The sequence below is a fragment of the Neodiprion lecontei genome, chromosome 2 (assembly GCF_021901455.1).
Source record: "Neodiprion lecontei isolate iyNeoLeco1 chromosome 2, iyNeoLeco1.1, whole genome shotgun sequence".
Lineage (NCBI taxonomy): Eukaryota > Metazoa > Arthropoda > Insecta > Hymenoptera > Diprionidae > Neodiprion > Neodiprion lecontei.
Window position 1 is genome coordinate 18,319,037 of NC_060261.1, and position 11,279 is coordinate 18,330,315.

Sequence of the window (11,279 nt, forward strand, 5' to 3'; positions counted from 1 at the left end):
TTCTTGAGCTCGCGCCTCGGTCGGTAGGAGACCCGTGATCTTTATCCGCAGGGTCTCCGAAGCTGGCCATCATCTCAAGCAGATGGTTTCCACCCTACGAGAGCCAGGGTTGTGACAACCTCACAAGATACTAGTTGGATGTGCGATCTATTGGTTCAGTCAGCAAATTCCCGAGTTCACGCCTCTGTGATATCCTAACGGACAGTTCCGGACAATTTATGAGTTAGCCTCTAAATTTAGTAGCGAAAATGTACTAGGACGTACAATTAGTAGTTTGAGTTGCGAATATCCATTAAGTACTAAAATACACTGGACGAGCGTGAAATAATCGCGTTAAAGACTTATAATTAAAGTATTAAATGACATTTGAAAGACGGAACTGGAGAGATATAAGAATAATTAATGTATAACTCACCTTGGATTTACCCGACTCAGGATCCGCAGTCGGTGCTTCTCGATGACGAATTGTAGATGAGTTGTTGGTGTTCGAAGATTCAATTGATAATTAATATATGAAGTTATAAGAGAATTTTTAAATAACTAAACTTTGACTTTGATGCTAGTAGTTTATTCAGGATTCAAATGATAGTGTACATTGGATTACACATTGGAATATAATATTATTCAAAATTAAGTACGAAAATGCCTCGGATGGAATATAAATGAATCTACTTTCGGGCAGAGTGACCCCTTACTAATTGAATTTTTGATATTAAACTGTTCTACGTTTGGGCATAGTGACCCGTTACTAAATGACTTTATATTTTCACACTGCGCTTGACCTTGATCCACACCCGTTTATACCTATATATTATAGGCCATCTCCTACACAATTTCAGTTGACAGATCTATGACATTGAGTCTTAAGTGATCTAAATTGTGATTAGTTCGCACCGGGTTGACTTAATTTCGTTCCGTAGTTGTTACCTAAACGGGTATGCTTCACATAGCCCCGGCTTGCTTCTGGCTTGCTTCCAGAGCTTCTTTGTTATGTTCATAATATTTGATATTAAATGAGCTATCGCTTGTGGCTTCATGTATTTTCAATATCATATCTATAATCAGAATATGCTTGAAATTCCATAATTTATAATTGAACAATTGAATAATATACTAATTGTATGATTTCGATAATTGTACGAAAGATGGCACAGATGGCAAGACTGAACAGGTGTTCGGAGTGTATCGAGTATAATTATCTTAGGTAGAGTTCTACGGGGCTGCTTCACCTTTGGGGCTTATTCCTAACATTTAATATTCGATATTTCAAGTAAGATAATATTGACTAATAAGCATTTCATCTATGATCGAATATATCTCTCAAGACTCCGCCACGTTGCCAATTGCCGCGCACCAATTCTAAGAATTACACCTTGGCTGAACTAACAGTGGCACAACACTGCTTAAACTAGACTCACCTATAGCAAATGTTATGATTATATTGAACTGAATAAATTTTTACAGTTAACCAATATTTAAATTGTCTATTTTATATTGAAGTAAAATGTGATAATATTCTTCAGATATGAATAGAACGTTTTCGTCTCTTGAGCAACCGATGTAAGAATGTATGTAGATGAATGTTTACATATTGGAATCTTACGCTTCCAATGGGAAGCCACGCAAGACGGGCAAAGCCGTATAATAAATGATATGCGGATGTGCATATCATTAATTACGAGAAGTTCGTTGTTGGGAGATATAAATTCTTTATATCTCCTATTCTTCAGATATATTGGATATTATAATGCGAACGACGATATGAATTAACAATGTTTAAAATTACAGATATTTGAATTCATAATTTTGATAGCAATATACTGATTTATAATATGAGTAAATAATATTTTAGTATAGAAAAACAATATTCTTGTTCTAAGTGTTTTGAAATAGTAATGTGTAGTTGAACAGTATTTTGGGTTATTGGTGTTAAATTATGATGTATAGGAATAATGCTCAAGGTTATATGTATAAAGGTATTGAGATATAAGTACAATATTCTCGGTTACCAGTGTTAATTATGTCTACGGTGTCTGTACCGATAGATCTACTCCGTGTAGATGGGGTTGCCTTTATTTTGGCGTTAGTCTATGCTCTCCCGGAAAACCTCCTCTAGGGGTTTTCCGTTGACTATAATTAATGCTAATTATACTTTTAACAGGTTAGGTTATAACTATGGCAATACTAGGATTCTGTAAGAAGATCTTGCGACTTTCAAGTTAGTCTAGCTTCAAATTTAGTGACGCCAGAAAGCTGCTTCGCTGCGGTTTGATTATATCAACAAGACTCATCGAGGGACTTGGCTGATTTTCATCGAAGTATTCAACCCCAGAAAGCTGCTCCGCTGCGGCGTAAATGTATCGACGAGGATCATTGAGGGAGTAACGTTTGAAAATTTCCCACACAAACGTCCGAAAATTAATTCTCTTCGATTTCTTACTATCATTTTCCAATAAACGATTTATTGGCAATCCATCATTTTAATTCGACGAGTTTGCTCATTCATTCATTCATTATTCGTTGTTTAATCACAACAGCGTGTAACACAAATTACTAATGTAGCATTATTTTGTTAGCAGATAATTGTTAATCATTTATTATAATAAAAAATCATTTCCTTATTCCAACGATTCAACAAAAACATCTTACGATTGCAAGACAAACCTGACGTTAAAATTAATAAATCTTATGAATTGACTTGAATCATCTTTCTTACCCAGTCCAATTTTCCCACAAATTCACTTATTCATAGGATTAACTTAGTTTTATTTTCAAAGGTGAAGGATTGAATCAGTAAAGGTATAATGGTATATACGTGGGATGAAAGGTTAAATCTTCATAGGCATATAGGCATAAACGTAAGAAAAAGATTTGATTCTGCATAAGTATGCGGGTATACATGTATGGCAAAGGGTTAAATCTTCACATGTATAATGATATATACGTAGAGTGAAGGGTTAAATCGTCATAGCCATAAGGACATAAACGTTGCGAAGGTCGAAGGTCGATCAATAATCGAAAGTCAAAGGTCGATCAAAGATCGAAGGTCGAAAATCGAAGGTCGGAAATCGAAGATCGAAGATCGGAGGTCGAATACCAAGGGTCGAAGTTGAAGGTCGAAGATCAAAGGGTGAAGGGTTAAATAGAGGAAGGGTGGGTGGCGGATGGAATGACTGAGGAAGGGAAGGGTGAGAGGGATGGTGAAGGGAAGTGGAAGGGGATTCTTGACACGGTGGTGGCGGCGATATCGTTATATAATATAGTACAATATAAAATATATAATTTGACGGCCCGCGATGTAAGCTGAAAATAAATGTGATCTTACAGAAGATATCGCGAGATTCTGTTAGGCACCTGGCGTGGTCAACACACTTCGAAACCTTTATCTTCGCTAAACCTCGGGTGATATTCTCAGTAGCTCAGTACCGCGGAGAGGGGAGGGGACATTCTGGAGAGAGAAAGATACACTCGATAACAACACACTATTTAACGAAAAATAAAATAATATAATACATTTTACAATAGCGGTGATACAAAAACAAAAAAAAGGACTAACAAGATTCGCTCTCCGCGTTATCGAAATTAACAAACAAAAAAAATAAACAGAACTGAAAAAACAAACTGTCCAAGAAATCTTAAGCCTACCTGCGCTAGTCGCCCTCTTAATAATAAACAAAAGGGCAAGAACCAAAAACAATATATCACTCGACGCGCTAACCGCGATCGGCTTCGATTAAACTACAGCGCTAATCGCAACTCTAATTATTATCCGAAATTACACTTTTCTCAACTTTGATTTTACGCGATAACGTGGCTCGACCCTGACAGCGGAATTCGGGCAGTACGTAATTCCAAAAACGAAAAAGACGAAACTCAAAACCGTGACTCCAGTCAACATTCTCAATGACTCAAAATTTACTCAACTCCGTAACACGCTACTCAGGCTACGGTTACCAAACAAAAGAAGCGACAAAAGAATTTCGAGTACTTTTCGACAGCGCAAATCCAAAATGGCTTTCCGTTATTCGACGAGCCGTTTCTCAATTACTCTCGAAATGCAATCGCGAGGATATTAGGAGCGCTTACCGATCCACATTCAAGACGCGAACCCTTCCACTCCCTCGTGACTTCTCGCCGACATCGTCGCAACAAAAAAAAAAACAGGACCAAACGTGGTGTCACAAATTTTCTCCAACTATCACCTCGCGCAATCACCAGAACTAGAGTGATCTTTCAAATCGTCGACCGGCCGCAAAGCCGATCTCGATACGCTACTACTTATGTGACGTCATACCCGCAAGAATACGCAACAATCGATCCTTCATCGATTCCGTAGATTGCGCAACTCGACGCGCACCTTTAGTAGCATCACCACAATGGTCTGAATCGCCGAAAAAGTCGGCAAAAGTACACCAAGCTTGTGATTGTGACAAAATTTTGTGTTCATACGTTTTCGAGGTCGCTGATCACGAAGCTGAAGTCGAATTTGCAAAATTCAAAATGGCGTATTCAATATGGCCGACCGATATCACAAAATTTCATTGGATTTGAGTAAAACTTCGTATAGTTATATCTTCCATGTTTTTGAAAACGGATTTCATGTCAAAATTTTTAATTCCTGAGTCAAAATGGTTTCTCAAAGTTACACTTAGTATATCCAGGTTTTACTTGTTGGTTGGTCATGAATAGTAACAAAAAAAGAGTGCAAAGCGTGGCTTGATGAAATATGAGACATGTATTTCAAACATTTTCTTCTTTTTCAAACGGTAGAAGTCATCGTAAATATATACTAAACTACATCTAAACTATTCGCATTCATCGTCATCCTCTACCACGTCCACAGAACCATCAGAACACAGAAACATGGCCGTAGCTTCAGATGAGAAGCTACTTCGTGTCTTTTTCAAATATTTTCCCAGAGTTGAGATGTAGCGATCAGATGTGATCATCATGCGTTGAAAAACATCTTCCATCGTTTTCTCTCTCGAACATTTCCGCGAAAAATTCTCTCTACGTTTTTTTTATATTCTTATTTCTTGCTTCCTGAGCAGCTTTCGACAACTGCCCGATCGGAAGTGGGGCCCTATCGACAATTTGAGCTCCGTGAATCAAAATTTTATGAACCGAAGTTGGTATGCAATAACAGGAATATAAGTGAACGAACATTTCCGCAGTCTCAAGACAGAAACTCAATGAGAAACACATTATTATAATAACCTGAAATCTTTAAGGCCAATAACATCCACACTAATTTTGGAAATGAAACCTAGCAATGTACAAACATTAACTTTTTACAAAGTCCATTACGACTTCCAAAGAAGTGGCCTAAATTGCATGAATGACAACCCCACGGTTAATCGCGCGCGTGATCCCGTGCCGTAAACTCAACGCGGAATGCCTCAAATCAATTGTTAAACAACGCATAAAAGCAATAAAATCGCAATGGTAACCGCTTACCATAATTTTTCTCAAAATTTTCAGCTATAGTGCATCCTTCTATTGTTACCCGTTACCGAGCTCACCACTTGGGCTATTATTGACTGCCGTGACCATAATTTTAGAAATTTCTACGAAATACAAAGGCATTGCACGCAGAAAGCTTCAAAGATTGAGTATGATTTTTTGAATATTTTTTCCAGCGATTTTGAAAGAGTAATGACGAGTTGAAGTTAAGTTACGGAAAAAAATGTGCAAAAACTACGTTTTTCAACATACATTGAATGATTCATCCATGTTGGCAACACAGAGAAACCTGCAGCGCCACAATCGGCGGAGCGCAAAACAGACTCAATCTGAATAAACATAACTTAACCCATGATCATCAAATCTAACCTTAGAATACCGCTGAGATAATGACTTTTGGATTGACACGTCAATTCTAAGGTTAGATTCGACGGTCGTGAGTTACGTTCTGTTTATTTAGGTTGAGTTTGTTTCGCGCTCGGCCGACTATAGCGCTGTAGGTTTCTCTATATTGCCAACATAACTCTCTAGTGTAAAAAATTATCCGTCGATTCATTGTCCCCAAGTGTACAATCCAAGAACGTTACTCTGCTCGAACTACTACCGTTTTTATTTCACTGTATTAAAAGTGTTTAATCCTATACGTATCTTCAATATTCAGAATATACCAAGTTTAAATCCAATTATAAAATTCCATTTAGTGATTCTTCTAAAACTTCCTTTCATCACATTAATCCAATGTTCGTCCAGATCCAATTACCCACCAAAAAGGTATGACAATTTTAATTTAATAATTTAACTAATATTTCCTTTTTCCGATTCTATCTGGTATGTGCTGTTTTTGTTGAGTGACATACTGACGTCACAACTCAACGACATAGAGTACGTGGCGAAATTAACTCCTAAAGCTGTTAATGATCTTTTTTATCTCTATTGCCTGGTCTACACATACGCTTTAAGTGGGGGGCTTAAATTGCGCCTCCCATTAAAGCTGATGTGTAGCCGAGTTTATATGAACTTTGAACGCCTCCCACTTAAAGATTTTCTGAATCCCACTTTAAGCTCAATTTTCAGCGAGAAGTAGTGCCAACCGTACCGACATGACAGATATATTGAAATCTCGCGTGGTTTGAACCCGTTCTTTGTTCTTTGTGCTTTTTTCTTTTCTTCGGTCGGCATTTTGCCGTAACCAAGTTTGGTACATATTTATATGTACCAAACCAGAGATGAGTAGGGAGATCTCCAACGCTCGGCTTTTCGTGATACCAGCTAAGTTGGAGCGTCGACGTGACACCTAGGCGGCCACGCACCGAAGGTGGCCCATTTCCGACCTGATACCAGGCAGCCATGCACCGAAGGTGGCCCACAATCGTGTATATATAGTGTGACGTGGATTTTTCTCGCTCCTCGGTCACTCGGAGAAAATGACCGAGAACTTACCGCGTGCACAATAATTTGGCGTCCGTGAGGTATCCTGGATCTAAAATAATATCGCAAAGTTTTTGTTGGGCGCCTGGCGTGATTAACACGCCTCGAAATCATTAATACGCTATTCCTCGGGCATATGCCCGATAGCTCAGTACCGCGGAGAGGGGAGGGGTAATTTTTGGAGAGAGAGAGAGACACTCGAAATACACACGCTATTTAACAAAAGTAAAATAAAATCTTATATTTCATAATAGCGGTGATACAAAACAAAAAAAAAATATAATTCAAAAATCGCTCATCGCGAGTCTAAAACTAAACAGAAAATTACACGTAACCTACTCTAATTCTTACTCTAATGAGCTCGCGGCTCCCTAACTAAAACGTCACTCGACGATCGCAACATCCTCATACGCAATTCTCAAAACGTCACTCGACGATCGCAACATCCTCATACGCAATTCTCAAAACGTCACTCGACGATCGCAACATCCTCATACGCAATTCTCAATTCGCAAATTCGCCATTTGTTCTCCATGGCGATGATTGCTCGAAACGAAACTAAAACTAATTATTCGACGGTGCGCCGTCAGGTCTCGCAACTTAAAACACCATGCTCAAACTTCTCGTCTCAACTGCTGCGCAACGCAACGGCAATTTCGACTATACATCGCCTAACCTCGACTAAACACTATCTTAACTAAACGTAAACTTAACTAAGCGCAAGCACCACTACATTTAACTTCAACTATACACAAGCTCAAAGTAACTCAACTCAACCTACATTATCTTAACTAACGGGTACGGAACTCAATGCAGGCGCAACTAAACGTAACCTAAACTATACGCAATCGCAACGCATCCGAACTTAATTCTTTTCAAAATTCCCCAAAACGTTACCCGCTAATCCGAGCACTCCAATTCGGTACTTCCCGACCTACTCGAGAGGTGACACAAAAAGAAAACGATAACGCGGCTCGACCCGGTACGGCGAAATTCGGCTATACTTGGTTTCACTAACGAGAAAGATTCAACTAAAACCCGTGACTCTACTCAACTTTTTCAGAAACTCAAAATTTACTTTACTCTAACCCGCGTACTCAGGCTACGGTCATCAAGCAAGAGAATCGGCAAAAGAATTTCGAGTACTTTTCTACAACGCAAATCCAAAACGGCTATCCGTTACTCGGCAAGCCTTTTCACAATTATGCTCGAAATTCAATCGCGGGGATAGAAGCAGCGCTTACCTTCTACATCCTTGCAACCCCCTTTCCATTCCCCTCGCGATTTTTGGGCGACTCCATTGCTTCGCGAAACTCCCCCAACACGCGACTACTAATCACGACCGCCAGGACTAGAGTGGTTTCAAAAACCTACCACCTGCCGCAACACGGATCTCGATACGCCATCCCACACGTGACGTCATACCCCCAAGAATACGCAATAATCGATCCGTCATCGATTTCGTCGATCGCGCAACTCGACGCGCACCTTCGATAGCATCGCTGCGCAGAACTTAAAGCTAGCTCGCAATCTCGTCCTCCGCGCAGCTCCATGACGTCTTGGCGGTGAGCGTGGTGCTCCCTCGTCGCTAGTCGGTCCGTCGCAAGTTCGCCGGTCAATTGTTGGCGGGGTGAAGGGGGGAGAGGCTGCGGCGCGCCGGCCGCCAGCGGGAATCGCGTCCACCTTGGATTCCCGCGATGCGGGGATCTGCGTCGGCTCCCCCTCCGCAGCCTGGACATCCTTCCTTCGCAATTGTTGCTAGTCCGCCATTTCGCACTTTCCTCGAATTCGGTGTCGACTTCTTGCCTGATGCCGTTGTAGCTCGAAAAATAAAAAAAACAAAAAAAACTGAAATATCTTGCGCTGGTCGCTAAAGTGTCCCCTCTCGTAGTTTCGGATGCGTGACTCTAGTCCTGGCGCTCTTTTCCAAAAACTCCGCGACTCAATTTCGGAAATTCCTAAATTTTGGTTCCGCCCAGGGTTCAAAGAGCCCCTTGTAACGGGCATCAAAAATGCCACGTTACAATAGATACACTCGGTTGCTCGAGCAAGTGGTTGCCAATCGCATCCTTGTCCCCGCTCGCACAGATGTTTCCAGGAATGCAAGAATTGGCATTTTTTTGTTTCAGTTATGAATGTCAGCGAATAAACGTATCTCCAGATTTGATAAATCTTGGATTCAATTAGCGGACGCTGAACCAAATTAATTAACTATTCCCAGTCCGGATACTTTTTTTTTTTTTAATATATATTATTTTTTTATTGATACGAAAATATGTGACGCCTGGTGTTCTCGAAAATTTGTACACGCAGTCTATGGAAAAATATACGAAGCCAGCTCGATAACATTTATGCAAAATGTGCAATGGGCAAGTGGTTGGGGGAAATTTTTTTTTTCTGGAACTGAATCTTCCAGAGAAGCATCAGCGAATTCGAAGCAAGCTCCACAAACGCGCGCTCACGGACGTAGCTGTGGTGTGGCTGAGTGGATACCCCATGAGGATGAATTTTCAATCACAGGTTTTTGCGCGAAATTTTCCTGCATTTAAGTTAATTACTGCTGCCTTTGCTATAATACTGCATTCAAGTCTTAAACAAAACATTAAAAAATAAGTTAACCACTTAATGTAAAACAAAATGTTAGATTGAGCTTAAAATTTAAGCCGGGGTTACATAAACTAAGATAATTACAAGTGCAACATTGTAAATATTGTACAATTATTGTTCATCTAAATAAATATGGTTTCCTCCTCAAAAAAAAAAAAAAAACATGAGGATGGAGTGATGCGGGACACGGGTTCGATCGCAGTTCACTCTTTTTATTTATTTTTTTTTTTTTTAAATTCAATCCCGGCTTTTGTTTTCGTATTTTCGGAGAGAAAAAACAAATGAAAGAAAGAAAATTTCCAGAGCCGGTCGACTTTTTCCTCCTTTCCTTTTGCTTTTTTTTTACTGAACCCACCCTTTTTGTAGTGGGGGTAACCCAGAAGAGAACAAATAATTGAAACAATAAAATTCCGAGAGTGAATCGATTTGTTCCCCGTTTTTGGCGCCTCTTTTTTAATAAGGAAAAGTTTTGACAGTAATGAAAAATAGAGATTACTAAAAACAAATGTATTGTTTTTTAATAACACCGGCCCACAAAAAAAAAAAAGAAAAGTGGTCTGTACTTTTGACCGGACCTACCTATCTTTATGTATTTTGACGCACTGAATCCGAATCTGAAGTCAGTTTTGCCCGTACACCCTCAAAATTTTGAGTAAATTGCAAAAAACCATAAAAATCGCCAAAAATTAGCAGTTTTGGTGAGAAGAAAATTTGTGGAACTATAGACCAAGTATGATTTGTATGCATTTTGGTCCGCTAAACCCAAATCTGAAGTTTATTCAACCATAAGCCTTTTAAAATTTAATTGGGCCGGTGTTGTTAAAAAACAATACATTTGTTTTTAGTAATCTCTATTTTCCATTACTGTTAAAACTTTTTATATCATATAACATCTTATATCAGTCTTGACGAGCATTTCTTAAGAATTTTGAGAGATGCGAGATTGGAACAACAAAATTATTTCAGTAGCAATAATGTATGGACCCCTCTCCTTTTCTGATATTGGCAGCCAGTTAAGAGGCTTCACAGTGTTCAGTTTAGTGCCAGCAGCTCTCGAGGTATCAAGATGGTAAGTGAATTACATAATTATTTTACATGTATGGAAAAACCGGCAGGTTTGATGCTCGTCTATTTACTTTATAGATTAAGAAGAGAAAAAAAGGGAAGGACCTGTAGTCGTATTTTATACTTTATTTAATTTTCCTTCAATTGTCAAACGTTTTTATTTTTGAATGTATAGGAAGAAGATGTATGGGGAATTCCATTCTAGTGCCCAAGAATATAGTACACATTTTTGATCATTTTAACTTTTTTTTTTTTGGGAAAACATTTTCCTCAATTTCCAAATTTCCTTAATTTTTTGGTATTCAAATCGATTCTTAACAATTTTGCGCACAGGTGGGATTTCTTTAATTATTTTTTCCCGAATCCTGAGGATATTTCCTATCTGAGATCACTGTCAATAGGCGAGATTCCGGAAATCATAAAATTACCTTTTTTTCTAATTAAAAAGAAAATCACATAAGGCCACTAAGAGCTCGAAATGAAAATCTGAAAAAATTAGAGATGGTTTTTTATATTCGAAGCCATTAACGTAAAAAATCCGTTTAACGACCATCCTAATAGATATACATTGTATATTGGGCATTCCACGTCAAATTTGCAACCCATGTACCTCACCCTCTTCGCTTTTGATAATTGTTTGGTATGATGTTGCAACCACGGTTTCAATCGACTTAAAACAGTGTCGGAATTTTTTGCAGATTTCTTTAGCCACCACT